At 35.3% G+C, this 26,713-nt stretch overlaps 1 protein-coding gene across 3 annotated transcripts in view; it reads left to right on the top strand.

Annotated features, from left to right (window-relative positions):
* The first annotated feature begins 524 nt into the window (after positions 1-524).
* Positions 525-26,713, top strand: part of Pgant9 (polypeptide N-acetylgalactosaminyltransferase 9) — a 1,578,943-nt gene continuing 1,552,754 nt past the window's right edge. The window contains exon 1 of one of the 3 annotated variants that reach the window (XM_069821982.1): positions 525-711. The gene's annotated coding sequence lies outside the window, so the exon portion shown is untranslated. The remainder of the gene's footprint in view (positions 712-26,713) is intronic. The other 2 variants (XM_069821989.1, XM_069821973.1) reach the window with 2 other exon arrangements.

Genomic DNA, 26,713 nt, shown 5'->3' with positions numbered 1-26,713 from the left:
CTCCATTATCTGTCGAATACAAAATATCTGATGAATAGTTGATCTGTTACGCCTAAAACCACACTGATGATCCCCAATAATTTCATCTACATATGGAGTTAATCTTCTCAAAAGAATATTGGACAAAGTTTGTACGACGTCAACAAAAGTGATATTCCTCGAAAGTTATTAGAGTTAGTCTTGTCCCCCTAATAATAATAATAATAATAATAATAATAATAATAATAATAATAATAACTATTAGTATGTCGGTGGTGGTGGTGGTGATGGTGGTGGTGGTCTCGCCCTAAAATTAAAATGGAAGATAAAATTAATAAAATCGTTTTGAATATTTCGTTTCGGTTAAACATGTGGAACAAAAATACAGCGAATTTATTGTTATGTCCGAGAGGTCTGAAGTGGATGAGTTATTTGGAGAAGTATGGACGAAGCGCGTGACCTTGATGCGTGGAGGAGTGGGGACGCGGCTTGTGCCGCTGTTCCCCGCAGCTGATCCCAGCCTCGATAAAGAGTTGCATCTGTCAGCAGAGCGGGCTGATAGCAGCCACGTATCAGTAAGTCAGTGTTAGCAGTGTAGTGCGGTGTGTCGTGAGATAGTGCCGCGCCGGTAGGTAGCAATCCGCGGATCCGAGTGAAACGACTCGACGGCGCGGCGTGTTGGTCGGGATTACTCGTGCGCCTCTCGTGGAGGTATTCGGAGCTGAGCACGCTGTAAGTTTACATTCTTTTTCTGTGCCGATTCCTTCACCGGCAAGTGCCGTTCCTTGTTGACGAGGAAAAATGAATTTGTTGGCGCAATGTAAGAAGAAAGGCTTTGTTGTGAAGTAACACCGATTCAAATTCCTCTGGTTTAAAATGCATTTTTCTTTTGTGGACGAAGATGATCTATGGAATTTAGTATTTTTCAAAGACATTTAATAAATTCATAATCATAATCTATCTTCGTCATTAGTTTCACTGTTGTCATTGTTATTACGTACCATTGCCACGCAGTATTACAGCCTGACCATCATCATTATAATTAATAAAATTACCGTTTCGTTATTTTATTTATTCATCGATTCATTCAGCCGGTATTTATTCAGTCATTCCTTCGATATTTTTTTTCAATCAATTACCCATTCAGTCATTAATTCATTCAACAATTTATTCAGTAAATTAGTAATTAATTCAATTACCGATTCAGTCTGTGTTCATTCAGTATTTACTTCAGAGAGCAATTCATTCAATTATTCATTTAGTAACTTATCCAATTTATTTAATGATTTACTTAGTCCTCCAGTACTTCATTTACTGAATCAATCTTTCATTTACATGTTTACTAAATCAATCAAGCGTTTAATAATTGTTCATTAAATCGTTTATTCTGTAATTTATTCATTCAACCAGTCGTTCAGTCAATGCATTCAGTCACTTACTATCTGTGTGTGTCATTTACTCTTATCTCGGATTGTTTACATATCTCAGTCAGTGTTACCTGTTAATTTAGTCATGCATTAATCGAATGATTAATTAAGTCAAACGCATTAACTCGCACAGTCATTCATTTATTAAATTATAGTTAGAGTCATTAATTTAGTTACTAATCTTTCATTCATACTCGTCAATTCAGTAATTCACTATTTTATTCATTCACTTATTCAATAATACGCATTGATTCGTACATTCTTTTATTGTCATAGCATTTGATTAATTAAATTTATTCATCATTCATTCGTTTATTTAGTCATCTTTGATTCAGTTATTTTATCATAATTCATTTACGTAGTTATTAAATTATTAATTGATTCAGTCATTCGTTTATTTAGTCATAGTCTTTAATTCATTCATTCGATTATTTAGGCATAGTCATTTATTTTTTCATTCTTTCTTTCATTCATTCAGTAATCAGATAATCAATTTAGACATTCGTTTATTTAGTCAGTCATAGTCATTGATTCAGTTATTCATTCAGTCATTTTGACATTCGTCATAATCATTTATTCACTTATTTACTCATTAATTCATTCAATTATTCGTTTATTAATTATATTCATTCAGTTATAAAATAAACTATTTAGACATTCGTTTATTTAGTCATCAATGATTCATTAATTTATTCATTTCGTTATTAAATCATTAATTGAAACATTCGTTTATTTAGTCACAGTCATTAATATGTTCATTTTTTGTTATGAATAATTCGTTCAGACATACGTTTCTTTACTCAGTCGTAGTCATTAATTGAGTTATTAATTTATATATTAATCCATTCAGTCATTTTAATCAGTCACAGTTATTGATTGAATCATTCATTAATCATTCATTTCTAATTAATTAATTTATTTATATATTTATTAATTAAATCATTCAGACATTCGTTTATTTTATAACATTAATTCATTTATTCATTACGTTATTAAATCATTCATTCAGACATTCGGTTATTTAGTCACAGTCATTAATTCAGTTATTCATTTTTCAGTTATTAAATAATACGTTCAGACATATGTTTCTCTACTCAGCCATAGTTATTAATTAATTTATTAATCCATTCATTCAATCATTCGTTCATTCACTAAATCATTCAGACATTAGTTTATTTTATCATCACTCATTTATTCACTTAGGCCTATCCATTTATTCAGTTATTAAATCATTCATTCAGAAATTCGCTTATTTAGCTACAGTTATTAATTCAGTTATTCATTTATCAGTTTTTAAATCATTCGTTCAGACATATATTTCTTTACTGGGTCATAGTCACTCATTCAGTTATTAATTATTTTATTAATCCATTCATTATTTCACTAAATCATTCATTCAGACATTTGTTTATGTAGTCAGTCACAGTCATTGATTGATTGAATCACTCATTCAATAATTCATTTCTTCATTAATTAATTTATTAATTCATTAAATCATTCAGACATTCGTAATCATCCATTCATTTATTAAGTTATTCATGTCTTTGGTTATTAAATCATTCATTATTCAATTATTCATTCCGTAATTAAATCATTAATTCAGACATTCGCTTAATTAGTCTTAGTTATTAATTCAGTTATTCATTTGTTCAATTATTAAATCATTCATTGAAACATCCTTTTAATTATTCAGTCACTCATTTATTAAATCATTCATTCATACATTCATTTATTTACTAATAGTCATTCATTGGATCTTAATCATTCAGCCATTAGCTATGTCTTTAATTCACGTAGTTGAAATTTCAGCAGTCCACGCTGTGGAGTAACAGTCAGCATGCCTGAGCGCGAAACGAGCTGGCCCGGGTTCAATTCCTGGTTGGGACAAGCTACCTGGTTGAGGTTTTTTTCCGAGGTTGTCCCTCAACTCAAAAGGGAAGGGTTTCGGCTCGAACAGGAATTTTTGGTTAAAAATTTGTACAGACGCTTACTTCACAATGGTGATGAAGACCGTAAAAGCATTCATTTGTGTAACTCTCCGTTTGGTTGGTATTGGTCATTACACTTATTTAAAAATGTAGCCTACATGAGGATTCTCTACAAAATGCATGAAACAGCATGGAGCAGAGCAATAAGCACAACACACAGAAGCAACACCCGAACAATTTTCTGAACCACACTCCAGTGCTGAAAAATCAAATGCCACCTGAATTACATTTTTGAAGTCCGAGACTTGTTCACAATTCACGTAAACAGCTGACAGCCGGGAATACTGAAGCATAGGGAGCAGACAACTGGTTATGAATAATAGAGTGCATTTTCATTATAAACACTCGATTTCCCAAGTTAAATTCTGGATTTTCAGCAAGAGTCCTTATATAATCTGTTACCCTCCGTGTATTGTCTAAGGAATTAGATATTCAGAGGCTGGATATATTTAGTTTTTTAGGTGCAATGATCATACATTCCATGTCCTAGCCTTGGAATGATTCATTTATTAAGGTTGCGTCCTTGTGCGCATTCAATGACTCACACAACAATGTACACTTTTGATTATCTGCAATATTTTCAGGCAGAACGTTGGAGAAAAATGTTCTTAAATGGGTTTAGACATTTTACCACTCGCACTAGTTTCTAGGCTAGGCTAGCCTTACGGGTAAGGTGCCCCATCCCCTTAACTTGTATAGTGCTCTCCCCACCCCTCAACTTGTACAGTGCTCTAACAGACAAACCACACATTACACAAACGAATGCTTTTGGGAGCTTTACAGAGATGTAAAGATGGGCCTGTAAACAAATTTTGGATACGAAATTCCTGTTCGAGCCGAAACCCTTCCCTTGTCAGTGGGAGCAAATACTGGCTAACTTTCAGCGCTGAACCCTGGACTCTTTCGCCTTTATATCATTCAGACGCTATATAACCCAACAGTTGATAAGGCGTCGTAAAATAACCCACCAAAAAAAAAAACGCGGCAAAGTACAATACTCATGTAAGACAACGCAAGACAAGGTACGTAAGTTACACTCTGTCTCTACGAAAGGATGATAAACATCCACGTTCTTACCGGAAATTGAATGCAAAGTCACTTGATTTATAGCCAGAAACATTAGCACAGCAGAGCACTCAGACTTTCGTATTAGCCATTGCTCATTGAAAGGGCATCAATCTTGACTTGACTGTCTCCTGAACACGTTAACTATTATTCTAAAATAATGTATTTACGGAAAATGTCCTACATGCACGTTACTTCCTGTTTATTCTGTTATACTCGTTCTTTCACTCCTGTAATATTATTTCTACACCTTTTCATCGACAGAGAATAAGCTCTGCATTATGACAGACGCTAAATAATAATGTTTTGTGCTACATTCCGTAAAGGGTATATCTAACATCTAATCATCCTGTGTGGGTTTATAACATAGTACTAATTCTCATCATTGTAGAACGGAACTTCCATAATTATATGTGCATTTACAAGAGTGGAGGTTATTAAAATATAATAAGTAGTTATGCGCATCTCGAAAATCTGCCAATGATTAAATCTTGAATAGTCTACAGATGGGAAAACAAACACTGAACCGCGGGTGCGGTTGAGTACAAAAGTGTAGGGGAGAAGTGGGTACAGTAAGACAGGGAGAATAGTGAGACATATTTTATTAGATGGTAAATTTTGATGTTGAGATGTTGGTAACAGTGGAGTTGTATGTTGCATGAGTGAAGTAGCAGTATTTTCATACTCGATTTGATTCTAGTTATAAAGGTGAGTGATGAAAAAATAATGCGTAATTTTTCACTTTAGAAGTAAAATTTTGGCTTGTGTTTAATGAAGGTTATATTGGATATACAAATGAGATATAAATTTGAATGTTTTGTTACCTAATACTATGGTATTTGAGATTATGTTGGCAAAGTTTCGTCTTTCTTGTTTTAATTTTAAAGTGATGGCGTCATTTATAAATGAACTATGCATAAAGGGAACAGTGAGACATGCCATTGAAGGGTATACTGAGACGTATCACTGTTCCCATGTACCAATGATTTGCAAAAAGAAACTGTAATTATATTACATTTACCAATAACTAACATTAAAAATGAACATACTAGTAACCAATTTAGGAACTGTAGCTTAAAATATTACGTTTTAATGGTTTCATAAATAAAAAATTATTCACAAAATTGAAGAAAATGTTAAAAAAATAATAAAGAATTACATTAAATTCTTATAATTATAAGCTTTGTTGTCACCAAAAATTCATTTAATGTTTTCGCAAAAGTTTGAAATGTCATGGAAAATTCACTTTTCCAAATGTTCCAGTTGTTTCAATGGTTCCGAAGTCAGGCATCAAAATGATTCTAAATAAGCCTACAGAACATGTCAAGATAAAGAGACAGCAAGATTTCCTTTGTTTTGAAATAAATGTAAATCATTTCAATGTCTGTTAATAGACACTGTGGTGTCTCACTGTACCCTCCTGAATGGGAACAGTGAGACATTTGCATTTTTTTCACAAACACATATTGCATATTATGTCCTTTATCTATAACATTTTTGTTTATGTATTATTGTACTCCATGTTTTAATGTCTATTTCTATTACACTTGATTTTAAAAATACTTGAATTATCACTTGCATACATATGTCTTAATATTTTGTGTCTCACTGTACCCATTACTCCCCTACTAAGTAATATAGGGGTTGGGGCATGTCTTTTGTGAGAATGTAGGCGCAGTTCGAAATTTTGAAATATACTACAGTCTGTATTTATTTATAGCATCTTTAACTCCTAGATTACAGTATATCACGACTTCCGTAGTTTCATTCTTGAAAATGAGCTGTTTTACCGTCTATTATTTCTTGGTAATTGGGGTGCAATCCGGGGTTTGCCTTTATTTAACTTAAAATTAGTTATATTCAGTCCAGGAGAACCACGGAAGAAAACTTCAACCACATTGGTAAACAACGGGATCCGAACCCAGGGCTTCTCTAATGCGTTACACTGAGCCATCTCATTCGGTAAACTATATTTTTAAAAATGTCGAGAGAAGTTTATTGTTCATCTTGCAGACATAGAAGAGAATATCTATTTTAAAACAATTTATTGTTCGAAGAGAAAGTATAGCGAATGAGCCAGGAAGAGCTTGATAAGTTGTGAAAGGCAAGCAAATCACATCTATAGAGAAAGAAGAAAAAATTCTGATATATTATACGTGTTCTGAAGGTAGTTAAGGTACCTTGGTAAGAAAATTAATAAAAAAAAATGAATGGGAAAGCTTTATTTTGATATATATTTTGTAAGTTACATATAAAAAATTAGCCTTGCTTGTGTAGTCTGTATCTTATACCTGAAGATATTTCATGAGTCACGAAATTGTTCAAACTGTTGTCTATGTGGGATGTGTAGTTTTATTCTTATCTTTGAGAGATTTCTTATGTAGGAGGCGGCATTGATAAGTTCTCAGCATAACATGAAGTTACTGTCTCTCAAAGATTTTTTTTATTTATTCAGCATAGTCACCTTTTAACTGTATGCACTTAGCACAAGGACCATAACGCAATTCTAAGATTAAAAAAAAAAGCTGTCTTAGTCCGCAAAGATGTCTTCCACAGTTCTTTTTAGTAAGACTACATTATTACTGATTCGTGTGGTGATAACTTCTCTTTTGCATTTCTTCTTTTAGTTCGCGTAATAGGTGATAATTTGAGGTGCTAAATCTGGCGAATATGGGCGATAGTCAATCAGTTCAAAGCAGACTTAATCAGTTTTCTGTAACTCTATCAAGGACATGTAAACGGGTGTATTGTCTTGAAAGAACAACAAACCTTTGGAAATTTTACCGCGACATTTATCTCCACAATTTTTTTCTCGAAGCTTGTACTTAATAATGCACTATAATACAGTTTTTTACCCTGTTATAAATAGTCTTGTCATAATTATTCCAAAAGAACTGATGCTATTAGCACAGTCTAGTGTATATACAGTCACGAAGCTTGAGTTGTGAGAGTGTTAGGAACTATAGACTGTGCCGGTACTATTTTACATTGTCTATAATGAGGCGATATTAGCGATCCTAGTGGTTAGCAACTATCTATGGATTCATATTTACTACGTATTGAGCTTCGTGACTGTATATACTATACTGTGCTATCACCTTTCCTGCCGATTTTTGAGCACGAAATTTCTTTGGGAGTCCACACCTGTGGAGTAACGGTCAGCGCGTCTGGCCACGAAACCAGGTGGCCCGGGTTCGAATCCCGGTCGGGGCAAGTTACCTGGTTGAGGTTTTTTCCGGGGTTTTCCCTCAACCCAACACGAGCAAATGCTGGGTAACTTTCGGTGCTGGACCCCGGACTCATTTCACCGGCATTATCACCTTCATATCATTCAGACGCTAAATAACCTAGATGTTGATACAGCGTCGCAAAATAATCCAATAAAAATTTCTTTGGGCGGAGAAAATCAGTGTGTTTTTGTTCTTCTGCTTGTTCTTTTTTTCTAGGTCGTAGTGATGAATTCGTGTTTCGTCCATAGTTTATAACATGATCCAAACTGTTATAAGAATTATTTTCAAAACTACTCGAAAAACTATCGTAATTTGTCACTATGTATCGTTTCTGATCAACGTTCAGGAATTTGCGTATCCATTTAACTGATAATTTCCACAAAATCAGAACATGGGTACGATGTGAAAGAAATATAGGATATTTTCGGGCATTACCTGCGGTGGTCACAGAAACATGTTGGCTTAAGATTTACACTGATCTCTCAGTGTATCCACCATTCCTCCATAAATGTCATTGCGGTATAAAACTTTAAAAAATAGGTACATTTCACCAACCGACGCTTAGTTTATATACTTTTTTCTGACGTAATTTATTTAAAAGTTCACAATATAGAATCAGCTAAACCTTTTATCGCCAAACATGGGAGTAACTATCCAGCAACATACTTTTTTCCATAGTAAAAGCTTTCGCTCTTGTTTATAACAAAGGTCCAATGCTAAACTGCGATTACTTGCCAAAAGCTGATATGTCCACAGAACAAATTGTGGCAAAGAATGATATTTAGACTTGTCAAGTTCTGTAAAAGAGAAATTTTCAAGATTTTTCTTTATTTTTTAAATTAGTTATTTTACGACGCTTTATCAACAGCTAGCGTCTGAATGAGATGAAGGTGATAATGCCAGCAGATTGAGTCCAAGATACAACATCGAAAGTTACCAGGCATTTTCTCTTAACGCGTTGAAGGGAAAACCCCGGAAAAATCTCAATCAAGTGACTTGTCCCAACCAGAATTTGAACCCGGGGCCGCTGGTTCCACGGTCAGGCATGCTAACCGTTACTCCAGAACGGAGGACAGGTTTTTCTACATCATGTTTTGTCAACATATTTTTTTCAGTGCTAAACTTTATCTTTGGACATAAACTTTAAGCAAATAAACGAGAACCGATGAAGTATCAGCAAAGAGAAAATTTAAAATAGTCAAAAAGTGATATTATTTTCTCAAATAACCTAGCTAATGCATACCTATAGCGATCATCTTGAAAACAATAATCAGCTTTCGTATGTTGTTAACATAGGATAGATATACGTAAATATTAATTTCTGGTCCTACAGAATTTATCTGTTATGGTAACAATGGCTATTAGTGCAGAAAAATTCGCTTCGGCGCCGGGGATCGAACCCTGGTCCTTGGTTCTACGTATCAAGTGCTCTAACCACTGAAAAGCAGTAGAGGAGGGGAGTTCGATCTGGTGCTGTGGATTGAACTTCGGCGTAGCTCAGTGGTTAGAACACTTGGTACGTAGAACAAAGGACCCGGGTTCGATCCCCAGCGACGGAGCGAATTTTTCTCCTCTAATAGCCATAAGATAGATAGTTTAACAATTTGATTATACTTCCGCAATCCGTGCTTGGTAGAGAAAATATTTCCTTCATCACACGGAGCACTTCAAGACAAGTCGGTAGCCCAGTTATTCACTTTGACAAAATGTGCATCTTAAATTTTTACTCTAGGGCCCCCATTTGTTTGGGCATTTACCTGAAACACTAAGAAAAACCGACGAAAACTCAATGAAGTATAGCTGGAGGTGGGATCGAATCCGTGGGCTTCAGTATCGTGCTACCTTAGTGATTACACATGAGGTTATATATAACAATTACAGACAGCCTCAATCTCCTGCAACACACTATACATTAATTATATTAGAATTACCCGTACTACGTAAGCCTGCTGTAATCGCTTCAACCTCCACCGATCTGAAATAGACTTCAATTAACTAACAAGTAAACCTTCACCTGAGGTAAAAAACAATGAAAATGAAACTTATATTTTTGGAATCAGCATAATAAAATATGACTAATCCTAAAATTTCGTAACTCGACTGCAATTATCAAGTGCGATACACAGCGCAGAACACGAGGCTTCAAGCAGCAAGAAAACACACTTTCAACTAGCGATTAATGCATAAGAAGGAAAGCGATGATGTGGCCATCATGTTACTTAACGCACCGTATTCCAGAATCTGATTTGTTTTTATCCAGAAACATATGTCGCACAACAGTGATAGGTAGCTAATGCAAAATGTTGGAAACACAAATTGTCAGTACACCACCCGCACTTTATACAGGCTGATTTTGCACAAATCGTACATATTCCTTGTACATTTCAGTTACAGTACTCTGTAGTGTTTTGAAAACGATGTCCACTTCTGGATCCCAATCCAGCTAACACCCAACCATACCCATGCGCCTGTTGGAATCGTGGAGAAGGAAACTGCTGGTAAACAAGCGACTGTAGTTTCAGTATATTGTTGCTTTGTTGTAATGTATCAGATGAATCATCAAAATCTACATTATGAGAAATGTGTCAAATCATATGCTTATACTTTCGAAAAAAGTACCTGTCCAAAGATTGCAACTCATAAGTCGTATTTGGTGGTATGATTTTAACTACTAGTTTTTCAAGACTATAGTCCCCTTCTTCTAACAGTTGCTTAATTGTATTTTCGTCGCAGTGGACACCATACGAGTCCAACAGCAGAAGATTGCAAGTTGCAGAATTAGGAAGGAATATTTCTCGTAAGAATTGTATCCATATTTTTTTGGTCATTTTTCCATTTTACTACAAGGTTGTCACTCTGAAAAATGCGTTCCGCAGCTCTTTGACTTATACCTTTCGGTTCTTGGAGAATAAGTAGTAACTTTGGCATCAGTTTTCCAGCTTTAGAAACCACTGGCGTTATAGTGTAGGAATGTGTAGTTGCTCCCTTGGATTGCACGATACCATGCACTTTACTGGTTCCTTGACGTTCTAATGTTCTGCCGAAAGGCATTTCCTTATGGAACCCACATTCGTCTGTATTAAAAACTTGATCGTCATTGTACATGTCCAAACTGTCCAAAATCATACCACCAAATACGACTTATGAGTTGCAATCTTTTGACAGTTGACTTTCGTGTGTTAACCACATGAATTTATGTTTCATACTGCTCCATGACTTATGGTTAAACTTTTTCTTTTTGTTTGTCGGTACACCTGGCAGAATCCAATACTCTGTTACTTTACATTTTTCTTGAAAGTCAATGACTCGGGATGTTTTGGGAGGGGACGGAGCGTACTGAGAACCGGAACTTTGTGAAGTACTTAATTCCTCTATTGACGTAGTATTTGTTTTTTCAGTCTCACATTCTCGTACATGAGGCATGACATTGTCATCATTTCATGGTTCATTTTCATCAGTGTCCAGAGTATGACTTTCTTCAACTGCTTCCGATTCATAACTCTTTAATAAGTCATATATATCATCAACAATTTCAAGTTCCTTCCGCGACATTTCACTGTCTCCTTATAACCCTCTTCATTTAGTTTATCCAGAATATTAATCACTATATTCACTGGGTTCATCTTCTTCAGCTCACTACACATAACATTACACAATAAACTGCAATGTAAAAACTAGCTGACAGCGCTTCTTCAGCAGTACTGTCTTCGCTCTCGGTCTAGCATTGCTGCGTGATATAGTTATTTGCAATCTAAGTAGCCCATGTCAACTTGATCTTGATTGGTCGCGATCTCTGATGTTCATTGCGTTCGAGTTGTAAAATTTACGTATTTTGCATTGATTTTAATGCTTAATCGAATGGTAATAAAGGTAAGTCTTTCTTTTTTTACCCCACCTGAAGGTTTACTTGTAAGATTATGTTGCCAAAGCTGCAATAAGTTAAGAAGCGACGACAGATTTAATTAAGACAGTTCTGATTTCCCAAGCAAGCTACTGTTATGCCGTTATCTCACGTTAGTTATGTTCTAAGATGTTCATTTGTGAACTGAAATGAGCCTTACTTCTCATTTTAGAAAACTGTTTGATAAAATTTGAAAGTATACAGATTATTGAGTTCGGTTCGTTATGAATAGGGCAATGATATCGGTATATTTGTATTAGTCTGAGGTGAACATAAGATTCCGGTCAGAATGTAGTCGGCGTTTCAAGTACAGGCAGCGAAAGCGAATTTGACACACGCCTAAGCAAGCACGTTCCGTGTTTTATTGCGTGGTATAAAATCAAGACAATACAGGGACATCATTTTATTTTTACTTCAATTTTTATTGTACCTGAGTTTTTGAATGTAGGCTACTTCACTCCCACCCCTTCTACTAAGGAAGTTCCAACTCCACACAGAACCAAGACCGCAGATAGTAAGCAGTACTGAGTTACTGAGTATAGTATGTTCCAGAAATATGTTCGCGTTTTCCAGTGACGAAAGAGCTTTCAATATTGAATCATATTTTCGCACAGGTGCTGTCCGTTTGCCTACGTCGCATCCCGATTTCCCCCACCTGCTTCTGCTCGCCCTCGTCAGTTAGTGGCTGGGCTGTCTTAGCTCTTTTCTGAAAACATTAATTTCTCTTAGGAATTGGAAGTTTACGTAATATTATACAGCTGTTTAATTTAGCTTAAATAAACGGGCCTCGTTAAGTAATTAACTGTCACGTGATTTCCTCCCTTTCTACAATCCTGCGGCATAACCACTTGGACGGACAGTAGATAGCATGTCTGAGTAATTTTATCTGTGCGGGTCGGGCAGAAGTGAAGATTGAATTTACAGTACGTAGAGCAGGTACAGAATTATTTCAACATGAGTTACTAGTACGAAGGACGAAACTGGCAATTGGAATTGGATGTAATAGTCTATAGTGCGATAATATGCACAAAAGAACTGAAGCCTGTATCGAAATGAACGGCCACTATTTTCAAAATTGTGTTTAAATATTCATATTATGATTATTTTTCAATTTAACTTCTTTCTCTATATTGTACGCTAATGTGCTGTAGACAGTATTAATATACACTGCATAATGAATACGTTCGCATGAATAACTCACTTCGTGAGTAAAAACACTTATTCTTAATACATTACTGTACTTTGATTAAAGAAAAACCTAATGAAAATTATCAAACTCAAAATCGCGATATTTCCTAGTTTACGTAAATGGATGAACTACTTTTCTTTCATCCTATACCTAGTAGAGTGATTTGTGTTTTACGCCAGTATCATCGAACTCCAGTCTTGGAGGGGGAGCAAGCGGTGTTTCCGGTTCTCTAAAGGTATAGACAGGTTAATATTAAAAATGTTAGTAAAAATAAAATGATGTCCCTGTACAATCATTGTATGTAAGGATTAAAGGTCTAAATACTGGTGAGGTTGATAATAAATGTTGGAAATCATACTTAAAATATCACAAATGTGGTAAAACATAAGTCTGTAAAGATGTTTTTGTTTATATTTAGAGTTTTGCATTACAGTTTTAGAATGCCGAAAACGTATATGGCGTACAGTTTTGCTTTCCCTACATTTAACTGTTACATTAATTTATTTATTACATCTTTTCCGTATCTAAATTTTCTTGCAAGTTGTTCGCCTGATTTCGGTTCCTGCTGCAATAAACAACAACATTCATTTTCAAAGTTTCAAATGAAAATGACCGCCGAGTGTCGGATAGTATATTACCTGGTATGCGGAAAAACTGCGTTCAACATCGGCTGAAATCAAGGGCGCATATATAAAGTATTTTACATAAATTTCATTTCTACATAAGTTTATAACAATCTCACTTATCATCTGATAAAACTTTTGCAATTTTGCACAATGAATTGAAACCACCCTTTTTATATTACTGTGTGATGTAGAAATGAAATTGATAATATGAAATATTTTACATCTGCGCCCTTGATTTCAGACGATGTTGAACGCAGTTTTTCCGCATACAAGGTTATACTATCCGACACTTGGCGGTCATTTTCATTTGAAACTTTGAAAATGAATATTATTGTTTATTGCAGCAGGAACCGAAACTAAGCAAACAACGTAGAAAGAAAAGTAAGGTACGGAATAGATGCGATAAATAAATTAATGTAACAGTTAAATATAGTGAAAGCAATACGTTTTCGGCATTTTAAAACTGTAATGCAAAACTCTATATTTCCAGACTTATGTTTTATCACATTTGTGACAATTTAAGTATGATTTTCAAAATTAGCATTTTAGACCTTTCCGATATTAACCCTTATCTATACTAATAATAAATCTGTAGCCGAAATTTTTCTGGTAATTTTCGATTTTCCAAAAATAATTGGTCCTAACATATATAATTAACCACCTTGAAACCGAAAATCTAATTTTTTAAATTTTTGTTTGTATGTCTGTCTGGATGTTTGTTACCTTTTCACACGATAATGGCTGAACCGATTTATATGAAAATTGGAATGTAAATTAAGTTCGTTGTAACTTAGATTTTAGGCTATATGGCATTCAAAATACTTTATTTAAAGGTGGGTTATAAGGGGATCTGAATTAAATAAATCGAAATATCTAGCTTATTATTGATTTTTGTAAAAAAAATGTTACATAACAAAAGTTTCTTTAAAATGATTTCCGATAAGTTTTATTCTTTACAAAATTTTGATTGGACTGATATTTAATGAGATAAATGAGTTTTAAAATTAAAATAACGCCATCTAAGACGGTGCAATGAAATAACAAATGACTTCGTCTATAAGGGGCCTTGGACAGCAACAATCGAAAGCTATTAAACATAGCCTACAGAGAATGTTTCTGTGTTTGTATGAAGTAATATCGGAAGCTAAATTAACCGATTTGTATAATTAATTATTATTTCACCATTGGAAAGTGTAGTTTCTCTAGATGGACATAATGCTATAATGTTATTACAGTAACTTCTGAGTAAATCGAGGACAGGTAAGATTATAATAGCTTCTTATGCATAGAAAATTTGATAGCTATTTTGTACATTCGTTTTCTGTATTTCTTAAAATAATATTTATGTACACACTCATTTTAATCTCAGATAATTTCGAACAACGAGAGTGTATTGATTTAGTATGCAGTAATAGTACGTTAGCTTAGCAATCCATTATTTTATAATTCAAATTTTAACTATGCTCAATTGAATCGTGTTAAATTCATAATATAGGCTATATATGCAATAAATTCAATGCAAAAAAATTGGGTAATGAGCCAAGTAGATTATGTTGCGCTGTTGTAAAAGTTGTTGCTTCTGAGATTCAAGAGCCCCCACAACAAATTAAAAACTTACTTATCGGAGTCCATTCGTTATCAACGCACTTTTTATATAATGTAATGTAATGTAATATAATGTAATGTAATGTAATATAATATAATATAATATAATATAATATAATATAATATAATATAATATAATATAATATAATATAATATATACTAATAATAAATATATAACCGAAAATTTTCTGGTAATTTTCTATTTTCCAAAAATAATTGGTGGTAACATGTACAGTATAATTATTCATCCTGAGACCGAAAATCGCTTTTTTTGAAATTTTTGTTTGTATGTATGTCTGTCTGTCTGTCTGGATGTTTGTTACCTTTTCACGCGATAATGGCCGAACGAGTTTCGATGAAAATTGAAATATAAAGTAAGTTCGCTGTAATTTAGATTTTAGGCTATATGACATTCAAAATACTTCATTTAACGGGGCCTGAATTAAATCGAAATATCTCGCTTATTATTGCTTTTTTGTGAAAAATGTTACATAACAAAAGTTTCTTTAAAAATGATTTCCGATAAGTTTTATTCTATGCAAAATTTTGATAGGACTGATAGACTTTTAAAGTAACAATACAATACATTTTCACCACCGCCTCAGATTGTAGCGTTGTTGTTCCTGCAGTAATTCCTATGTGCAAAATATAACATTTTTGAGTAGGAAGAAAAAACACATTTATTCATTCAATGGCAATGGTACATAGGCGATCGTGAATTTTTACATTTTCGAAAGAAAGAAATATAATTACATATCACTGTTTATGCTGTATCACTATTTAAGTTATTCGAAGGGTTTAGAACCATAGTGGGCCAAGCGCCATTTACTGAAGACGTAGAAAACTATGGTTAAAATTAATTTATTACCATAATTCAATGGAAACATATAGGAAGTAATATAAAGTTTACACATTAAAACTAAACGATATGTCAATCTTCATAAAATTATGGTTGCATGTAATAACAAATAAGAAACATGTTAAAGGAATAGTCATTGCACCAAATGAGTGCTCTCTGGACCAAAATGATCGCATTTTAATTATTTAAATACAATTTCAATTAAGTAGCATATTAAACGATTTATCCTTCTAACAAACACGAATGTTCCCTGGATCAAACGTCCTATTTTAATTATGTATTTACTTTATATTTATTTCTAACAAGTGCAGCGGAGCGCACGGGTACGGCTAGTTATACAATAATTGTATTGTCTTGATTTTATAATATACAGTAATTGTATACAGTACACGGAATGTGCTTGCTTAGGCGTGTCAATTTCGCATCCGCTACCTGTACTTGAAGTACGTCGACTACATTCTGTCCGGGACTCTCTCGGACTAATACAAATATACCGATGTCACGGCCCTAGTTATGAGAATGGATGAAAACGTCCAAAATGGTAACAATACGAACAGAAATATTGTGGACGAATGGAAGAAATTTGAGCTAAGATTCCTGGATTATTTGTTCTAATTCACGAGGAAGATGGTGACCTCTCTTCTCGACCGTTGTGGAAAGAAGAAAATGTTATAAAATCGCATTTCTTGTACGATTCCGTATCGGAATGAATTTTTTCAAACCAATTACGTTGTATATTGTGTAATAAATAATTTATATTTCCTGTCTGAAGTTTTGGACCCATAGTTTTACAATAATTCTCGGAAGCTGTAAGATTTTTTTATTTAATAAAATGTTAAAATAATTTAAATCTTATTTAGTGATAATGAGATTATTAGATTTAATTACCAATGAACTTGTGGCTATAACTTCAGCAGATGTTTTTTATTCCCAGAAAGAAAGCGAAACTCTTCTTCATAAATATTAACATTGATTAGGCCGATTTATTCTGTTCAAATTACACAGATATTTTTGTCTGGTGTGTAACCATCTCTTCCTCGGACGCCCTATTATCCTTATGCCTGTAGCCCTATGAAGTAATATTTGGTAAGGTAATCCTTTTGTCTCCATACGTTGCACATTCTGGCATCGACCTCTTCTTGTAATCTTCTTTTATGAAGTTCACACTTCTTACTCATAGTCCTTGTCTTATTTCTTCATCCCGTTTATGAGCTTTTAAATTGTAACCTGCAACAGGTCTTTAGAAGTCGCATTTCTGCTGCCCCGATCCATTGTTTTGTGTAATGGTTAACGCGAAAGTTTCTGATACTTAGATCAATACGGGAACTGCCATTGTTCTTTAAAATGTTAAGCCTACTCTTGCCTACTGTTTTACCTGTCCCGTGATATGATTTCTAATCAGTATTATCCTTAATGACTGTATTTCTTGAACCATGTCACTTTGGTTTTGATTATAGATCCTATTTCTAAGTTAAACTTCATCAGCGAATTTAGTTTATGTAGTTTTATCTGTACCTAACTCATTTTCTTTGTGACTTATAATATTATAACAATTTCAACTGCATGGAGGCCTAATAAACATCGTACCATCACTTTGTTAAATTATATGGTTTTATTTTATTTGTCATTCTTATTACGAGGCTCATTTCATAAGTAATGGCAACTATGTTATATCTTCCGAATAACCGAAAATTTAGTTAGTTCAGTATATACGTTTGCAAACCTATTGTACACTGTACGAGATGGCACCGCCAGATTGCGTCTGTGTGCATTGGTGGCTAGTTGACAGCACACGCAAAAGTTAGTATGCTAGAGGATGTGCTCCAAGATGGATGTAAGCAAAGTTGAACAGCGGTCATACATAAAAATTGCAGTTCTTTGTGGCAGAAATGCTCGTCAGTGTCATTCTGAGCTACTAGAAGCATTAGGTGTTAGTGCATTGGAACAACATCCCTACTCGCCTGATCTCAGTCCATGCGACTTTGATCTAATTCCGCAATTGAAGAAGCCGCTGTGTGGTAAGCAGGGAGGACAACCTAACAGCGTTTGGGCGAGAGGTGGTACACATAGACGAATCGCACACAGCTGATGACATTCAACGCCTGCATCATCGTTGGCAAAGATGTGTTAAAGCTTTGGGGGATCAGTTTGAAGAGTTTTAGCTGTGAGTAATGTACTTTGTTTCCTTTTGTTTATAATAAAACAATGATTTCTATTGATTTATCTTTGAATTCCCTTACCCGTTGCCTCCTGTACCGGGACCCAATTTGGTACTAGCATTACGAAGCACATTCCAGTGACCTTCAATCACGCAGTGAATTTCTATTCCTGCAACTTTATTGGCTGATATAATATAGTTGCCATGACTTATGAAATGACACTTGTATATTTCTCCGAAAGGACGAGGACGAAAGTCTCTTATTTGTTGTCTGTTAGTGGTTTTATGAAACGTTAAGTTATTCCTCTTACAAGCCATGGAGGCCAGAGAGTTGCGGGAGGTTAAGGCTCCCATCTTTACGTACATTAGTAGCAGCAGGGATGTCAGTCCTGCGTGCTGCGTTACTTCACTGCCAAGGAATAATTTTATATTACTGTTTGATATTTGACTTCAATATTTTCCATTTTATATGCGGTTGAAAATGGAGAGATATTTCTGTCTCACCTTATACAAAGCTAATTTCGTTTTCTTCAATTGGCACACTTAAGTCTTAACAGCAAACTATAAAATGTGACGGTCCGAGACAAAACCGACTGATATTAAAGCTTTGAGCCTCTACGGGCTGTCGCGAAACGGATTTAGATTTGATTCGATTAATTTTTTTTTCTTTCGTGAGAAAGAACGTAAAGTCGAGTTTTCATGTCGTAAATTTTAGAACGTAATAAAATCCAGTTTCTGATTGTCTGGATTTTCGGTAAAATTTACATAAATATTCTGTACTTTTCGGAAACTGATGGAAATAAAGTAGGAAATATGAAGGTGGACAGAATAGGGCAGTAAATGGCGTTATGTCCAGGGTTGAATATTGGACGGTAGCTCAGGAGATAGGCGCACTTGCCTGCTGATCCAGGACGACAGCTCGGACGTGGATTTCACTCCCGCTTAAGTTGAATACCTGCAATACGAATATTAAGTAAGCTTATGACGAATCCTCGTCCTTATTTCGCAAATTCCATCTATCACCAATTCCATCGACGCTAAATAACCTAATAGTTAATACAGCGTCGATAAAAGACTAAAACAGACTAAAACAGGGTACCGTCATTTCCCATAACTATGGTCCTGGAACACAACTATGGTCCATTCAAATTTTGTACTCCATAACGTAGTACCTCGTTAATCTATATTATTGCTGTACTTTAGTACTGAAGTCAAGTCACTGTAGCTATCTACGAACGATCTATGTTACTTCTACAATGTTCTTTGAATGGTTGCATCATGGACCATAGTTGTGTTCCAGGACCATAGTTATGGGAAATGACGGTACGCATTCTTGAAACGAAAGAAAGTCTTATTTAACTCAATTTTAGAGTGATTTATAAGTAGAATTTGCAGAGATTGTTTAATGAATCTTGGTTAGAGGCCACTCTTCCCTACAGGTACCTCATCCTCGTCAAGATTTGTGACTTACAGAATCTCTTCTGCCAAAAACTTGGTGTTACGTTTGTATGCAACTCACGTTATACAAGGCAAGGTAGTGGTCGTTTTTTGGTGCATTGCCAGGAGTATTAAGCGAAATACCAACAGAAACGCGAACTCGTTGTTTCGCATCTTCTAACAACATGAAAATCGAACGTCCTTGAAGTTGTTATTTTTAAAATGTATATAAGTGAAATTAAGATCCATACAATGTAGTTACGTCTGTTGATGTTTAGTTAACTGTCCGAAGACAGGTTTGAACCTCACAAGTGATACCAAGAAGGCACCACTTATGAGGCAACTAGGACAGGAGATAATGGGATAGTGTGGCCAGTTCCTTTCCCCCTCCATTGCATACAACGTCGACTAGCTACATATGACACTAATCAGACTCCAGATGCTTTTGTGTATCTTTGAAGGAATGAATTGCATGCCGATTGTGCTGTTAGACTATGCCGGTTTCACTATCCACCACCCTACGCATTCCTCCCCAACCTTTTAATCCGTATATTATACTTCTTGTAGTGGTCTATCGTACCTCAGAAAGGTACCGGAATCTTAAAGTCCCCGCTAGCAAGAGAATGTTGATCCGAGTCTAATGAGTCTTCTAGAATTCATCACTACTGCCATCTATCAATATTTGGTAAAACTGTGAGAAACACCCAACATGGCGGGCGATCTAATCGGCTTCGTACAAACACAAGTAATATCTTTTTCTTTTCTTTCGAAAATGAGATAATGGAAGGAGAATAATTGTAGAAAGTGTTGGTGGAATGACGAGGTAAAATTGAGAGAATCCCGAGAGAAAGCCTCACAACCTTAGCTTCGTCTACTAAAAATACAACTCCGCCATTGTCGCGGTCGTCGTAAGCCAGCGCTCTAACAAGTAAGCTACCAAAACGGTCATCACTTGTTCTTATAGCCAACGACAGCGTTTTTGGCGTGTCTCCTTAAGTAAAAAGCCAATCAGTAAGCAATTGTTGCCAGTGTAGCTGAGAACAGTACCACCCAAATACACGTCACATCAGAAATCTGCCAATCACAGTGTTTGTTGTCAGTCTTATTGTCCACTAACTGCGGTAAAGGAAAGATACTCGCACTTCGCGCTTCATGGGCGTGTCCTTGAATACTTTGCCCAGGAAGTGGCATCTGTTGCCACTTCGGCTGAGAGAGGGTGGCACCTGTTAAACAGAAGTCACGTCAGCAGTCTGCCAATCATACTTGTCAGCTTTCTCTCCCACATAATGCGACAAAGATAAGATACTCGCTCTCAACGTTCCCACTACTTATTTCACATGCCAGAAACGATGGCTTTGGTTATACACGAGCTTGTCCGATAACGAATACAAATATGTACGAAAGCATATAATAGATTTGTTAGATTCATCTCTTCTTTGTAATGTTTTGTATTTGTCACTGCATGGAGTTTGAATGGCTGCCAGATCAAATCGGTTGACAATTTGAGATATTCTATCAAATCGAAAAATTACTGGAAAAAGGGGTAAATATGTCTAATAACTATAATGATGTCTTTGTTTTCCTACTACTGTACAATTACTGTAGAAATTTTGTTCCCCTCTTCTTTATCTACAGACTGTTGAATACATTGAGGTGGACAAGACATTTACGAAGAAGTCCGATTCGTGCTCTGTGATAGAGACAATACACGCGAATGTCAAGTGGAAAGCGGGAGAGCTGCACATAAATTCACAGAAGGCAGACAAGCATGTCTAGCCTGTAGAAAGTCACGAATTTCCCTGTTAAGAAACACTGCGCTGATGACGGTGGGTTTCCGCAGTCTTACCCAAACCTTGTGCGACACAACGACCAGTTGCCTAAGATTTGGCAACAGGCCAGTGGACTGAGTGAATCACACTGCTCTTCCACTCTTTGAGCTTGGTTCTTTGTAAGGAAACACGTGTGCATGGTGACTTATTTACTACATGAATATTACATTTCCGTGCTCACATTTATCTATTTATTTGTCATTTATCCGTCTTTATTTCTCTGTGCCAAGTGCTGGCCTGTACAACTACATACACAATGAACCCTGTTTCGGTTTCTGGTAGAAAAGTGGGCATACAGTATTTCCTCGTTACTTAAAATGGCTTTTAGAGAACCCGGAGGTTCATTACCGCCATCACTTAACCCCGCCATCCGTCCCTATCCTGAGCAAGATTAATCCAGTCCCAACCATCATATCCCACCTCCCTCAGATCCTTTTTAATATTATCCTCCCATCTAAGTCTCGGCCTCCCGAAAGGTATTTTTCCCCGCAGGTCTTCCAACTAACACTATATATTCATTTCTGGATTCGCTTATACGTGCTACAATATAGGGTTACCATCCACCCGGCAAAAAGAGAACATGCCCTGTCTTTTTAATCATTTTATCCTGTCCTGCAGGCATTTAAAAAAAATTTGAAATGTCTGGCATTTCGCATTTCAACTAGAATTAATATGAATATTAAATAATGTGCGATATTATGCATAGAATATCTAAACAAATGGTGAAAACCTATGAAAGAATGTAACTGCTTTCAATGGTTGAAGCTGGAGCACATAAAAACATAAAATATGATGACCTGTTGACATGCATTGAATTCTTACACTCTAAAAACCGTCACAATTCATGATTCTAAGCTATTTTATCAATTTTATTCTACAATATACAAATATATGCCAATGAAGTTAATTTGGACAAAGATATAAGTTTAGATAAACAATGGTGCAAATTCTTCAATTCCAATAGTTCTGCGAGCACTGAAACTTTCTCAGTACTCTTAAAAATATGTCAATTCTATTTATTTATCCCAAGTCACAATGGAAGTGCTGAGAGAGTATTTTTCCTAATATCTGCTCAATGGACAAAAGAACGAAATCGCATGCTAACGGAGAAGGTCTCATCATGGTGAAATATAATTTCAAGGACTTGTCCTGTTACCAGTTCCATAGTTATTTGTTACAAGATAGAAGTTTGTCTCTTCAGGCTCTTGTGCACAAAGTGAGCTCCACCGATAAGTAGGGTACAGATGTAATACTGATCCAGCAACTAATGAGAAAACTAACTAAGGTGAGCCATTGTTTTTATATTTACTTCATTTTGTTCATACCAATTTTTAAAAAGTCCTCCTTTTTTCAACAATGTCCTCTTATTTTAGATTCCATGTCCTCCTATAGAATTTCTTCTCATGGTAACCCTAAAGCTACATGCCCTGCCCGTCTCAAACGTCTGGATATAATGTTCCTGATTATGTTAGTTGAATACAATGCGTGCAGTTCTACGTTGTGAAACTTTGTCCATTCGCCTGTAACTTCATCCCTCTTAACCCATATAATTTCCTAAACACCTTATTCTCAAACACCCTTAACCTCTGTCCATCTCTCGAAGTTAGAGTCCAAGTTTCACAACCATACAAAACAACCGGTAATATAACTATTTTATAAATTCTAACTTTCAGTATTTTTGTGAGCAGACTGGATGACATAAACTTCTCAACCGAATAATAGCAGACATTTCTCATATATAATCTGCGTTTCATTTCTTCTAGAGTGTCATTTATATTAGTTACTGTTGTTCCAAGGATTTTAATTTTTCTACCTTTTTGAAAAAAATATTTCCAATTTTTATGTTTCCATTTCGTACTATGTTCTGGCCACGAGACATAATCATATACTTTGTCTTTTCGGGATTCACTTCCAAACTTATTTCATTACTTGTTTCAAGTAAAATTCCCGTGTTTTCCCTAATAGTTTGTGGATTTTCTCCTAACATATTAACGGATCTGCATAAACAAGCAGCTGATGTAACCCATTCATTTCCAAATCCTTTCTATTATCCTGAACTTTCCTGATGGCATATTCTAGAGCAAAGTTAAAAGTAGTGCATATCCTTGCTTTAGCCCGTAGTGAATTGAAAAAGCGCCAGACAGAAACTGGCCTATACTAAATCTGCTCTACGTTTCATTGAGAAGTTTATAGGGGGGGGGATGTGTAGCCCATATTTTTTGTCTAACTTAATACTTTACTATAGCATAGTCATGTGCCATGGTAATCACGTGATGAAGACTTCTAACTACTTTTGAAATTATAATCTGAAGAAGCTGAACAAATGCTATACTTGTGTAAAATACAGAGTGATTCAAGAGGAATAGTGAATATTTTACGGAATGTAGTCTGGACAATTATGAGTAAAAAAATTAATATAAACATGTGTCGAATTTTGAACGTATATGGAGATACAGCTGATTGAATGTTACGCATAACAATCGTTACAAAGGCATTTACATTTATTGTTTATTTTCGTGGTATCGGTACATTTCAGCAGTTCAATGCACTTCTCCATTCTGTTGACAACAGTAATTGTTGCTCTTGTTCTTTTATGAGGGTAGCACTATACATAATGCGACTAATTCGACCCTTTGTTTACTTTCTTTTTGTAGACTTTCCCTTTTGTCCACCCGAGAAACAAAAATCGACAGGAGTAAGGTATGAGCATATAATCACCGCGGGCGATCTATCGTTCAGCAAATGAGAGATTTAGGTGATGTGTCTGTCGGCCAAAATATACAGGAGCACCGTTATGTTGGAAGAGCATACCCATCTTGTAGTAATAAATAAACTACGAACAGCTGTTTCTCTACGCCTCAGACGATCTCAGAAGAGCAATACATTTATAAATTGTATACGCTCGTATGTAGTCTTACCAGGTGACCGCACTTCGCCAGACGTATTCTGCTTTTAGGTGTGTCCTATGTCCGGCCAGACATTGCAGTAAAACAGAAATTGTCCTGCTTTACTCTCTCATCAATTCTCAGTGGATCAAAGAGAGAAACTGCCTATAGCTGGACTTTATTAGACATTAGAGGAATTATGTTTGTAAAGTTTAAATTAAGACAGCTATCTTGTGTGGGTTGCCATGAGTATTTACTGCATAACAAACTTGCTCAAACTGGGTCAATAGAGAAATACCAACAATCAGGAAATTAAACTAGTTTCATATAATATTTAAAAGACATGTTGGTCCGACAAGTTAGTATATAAATGAAATAAGTATAAAAATCCTTCAAATAACTGTCTTATTTAACCTAAAGAATGATACCAAAAAAGAATACATTACGTCATTTATACAATCAAAACGCGATAAGCGCTTTCGTCATTTAATAGCATCTTCAGGTCTAGTAATATATAGTGATACTGTGAGTATAAAGACAAGAATAGTGTGGCAAAACAATAAGATTCGATAATTGCATAATGTAAATATGGAGATGATAAATTAGAAAAGAGTATTATATAAAATAACTATACAATCTAAAAATATTGGAATAATAATCACTTAAAAGCGTAGTGGTTATAGTGATTAATCATTAGTTAAGCTTATTTAAAACATCATCATCATCATCATCATCATCATCATCATCAGCAGCAGCAGCAGCAGCCTTCAAATGTTAGACCCCAATGGATATGTTACTGTCTCTTGCCGGCGTTTCCTAGGTCTTCTTAAATTTCTTTGACCTCCTGGGACATACGATAAAATCTGCCTGGGCTATCTAGAGCGATCCTCCTCTTGACAGGTGTCTGCCACTGAAGCCTGTATTGCTGCAGATAATGGACAATATCGTCAATTTTTAATTCCTTCAGAATATCTACGTTCCGATGATGGTCGAGAAGAGAGTATCCAGCAGTTTTTTTGCATGAATCTCATTTCGGCAGTTGTTAGCCGTCTTTCGTCGCATTTATTAGTGTCCATGCTTCACTGCCATAAGCCAAAATTGGTCGTGCGAGAGTTTTGTAGATTTTCAGCCTTTTATGTCTTTGTACTTGGAAAGGTTCGAATACACTGTTGATGATTTCAGCAATTTTTAGAAATTTTGAGATTTTGTTGTCTATATCATCAGTGATGTATGATAGATTATAACCTAAATAGTTGAATGAATTCACACGTTCTATTAATGTGCCATTTATAATGATTTTGGATGGAACTGGATCTTTTCCTAAAAAGGCCATGTTTTTGGTTTTTTCGGTTGATATTTCCATATTGAATTTTGAAGCAGTTATTTATAATTGTCCACACCTGTGAAGTAACGGTCAGCGCGTCTAACCGCGAAACCAGGTGGCCCGCGTTCGAATCCCGGTCGGGGAAAGTTCTGGTTGAGGTTTTTCCGGGGTTTTCCCTCAACCCAATACGAGCAAATGCTGGGTAACTTTCGGCGCTGGACCCCGGACTCATTTCACTGGCATTATCACCTTCATTTCATTCAGAAGCTAAATAACCTAGATGTTGATACAGCGTCGTAAATAACCCAATAAAATAAAAATAAAAATAAAAATATTTGTAAGTTGTGGACGTTTCAGTTCATCTTCTGATGTTGCAATGATAACTTGATCGTCAGCAAACAACAGAGTGTCGAGACAAGTGTTCCGGTTGATTTGTATTCCGGTATGATGGCCTTGTCTCCAAATTTTGAGGAAGTGGTTCATATAAAGAAAAATGGTGAAAGTCCACATCCTTGTCTAACACCTTGATTTATTGGAACCCAGATAGATGTTGCTTGTACAGTTTGTATGGTAATTTCATTCTGGTTATATAAGTTGTAGATACTGGAGATAATTTGATTTGGTGTATTGTCATGGCATAGAATTTCAATAAGAATGTTTCTGTTTACTTTGTCAAATGTTTTAACGAAATCATTGAATGCTAAGTGTGTTTCAATATTGAATTCTCTGTACAACATGTACAGTTAAATAGCCGTAGTTCACTAAACTAATTGTCATTAACAGTTGTGTATCAATTTTATTGTATAGTAAGACTGACAATTTACTTCATTATATGAAATAGCCTGTTGAAAATAAGCGTCGTGTCACGTGTCATGTTATTATGTCATGTTCTTTTTGGGTAATCTTTTTTTTTTTTTGAGATGAAATGTTGTGATTTTTATTCTTTTTTTTTTATCTTGTAACCTTATTGAATCTTATGTATGAAATCAACTTTTATGTAAGTGCTCTCAGAATGTACCGAGACGGAATTGTTCGGCCAGCGTTGAAGATAATCGCAATCTGATCTTGTTGTAGCCTCACTCATGCCTGCCAGGCAACAGCAGACGTACAGATATCACAGAGAAGCTTTGCTTATTGGGAAACACCTTGTGCTGATTGGACCCCAGTTCTGGAATGTTGTAACGTACAGTCTCTTCATGTGAAAAACGTGC

This window comes from Periplaneta americana, chromosome 1 (assembly GCF_040183065.1).
Source record: "Periplaneta americana isolate PAMFEO1 chromosome 1, P.americana_PAMFEO1_priV1, whole genome shotgun sequence".
NCBI classification, from domain to species: Eukaryota; Metazoa; Arthropoda; class Insecta; order Blattodea; family Blattidae; genus Periplaneta; species Periplaneta americana.
Note: the sequence above shows the minus strand (reverse complement) of the source record. Positions and strands in the feature narration are given on the sequence as shown.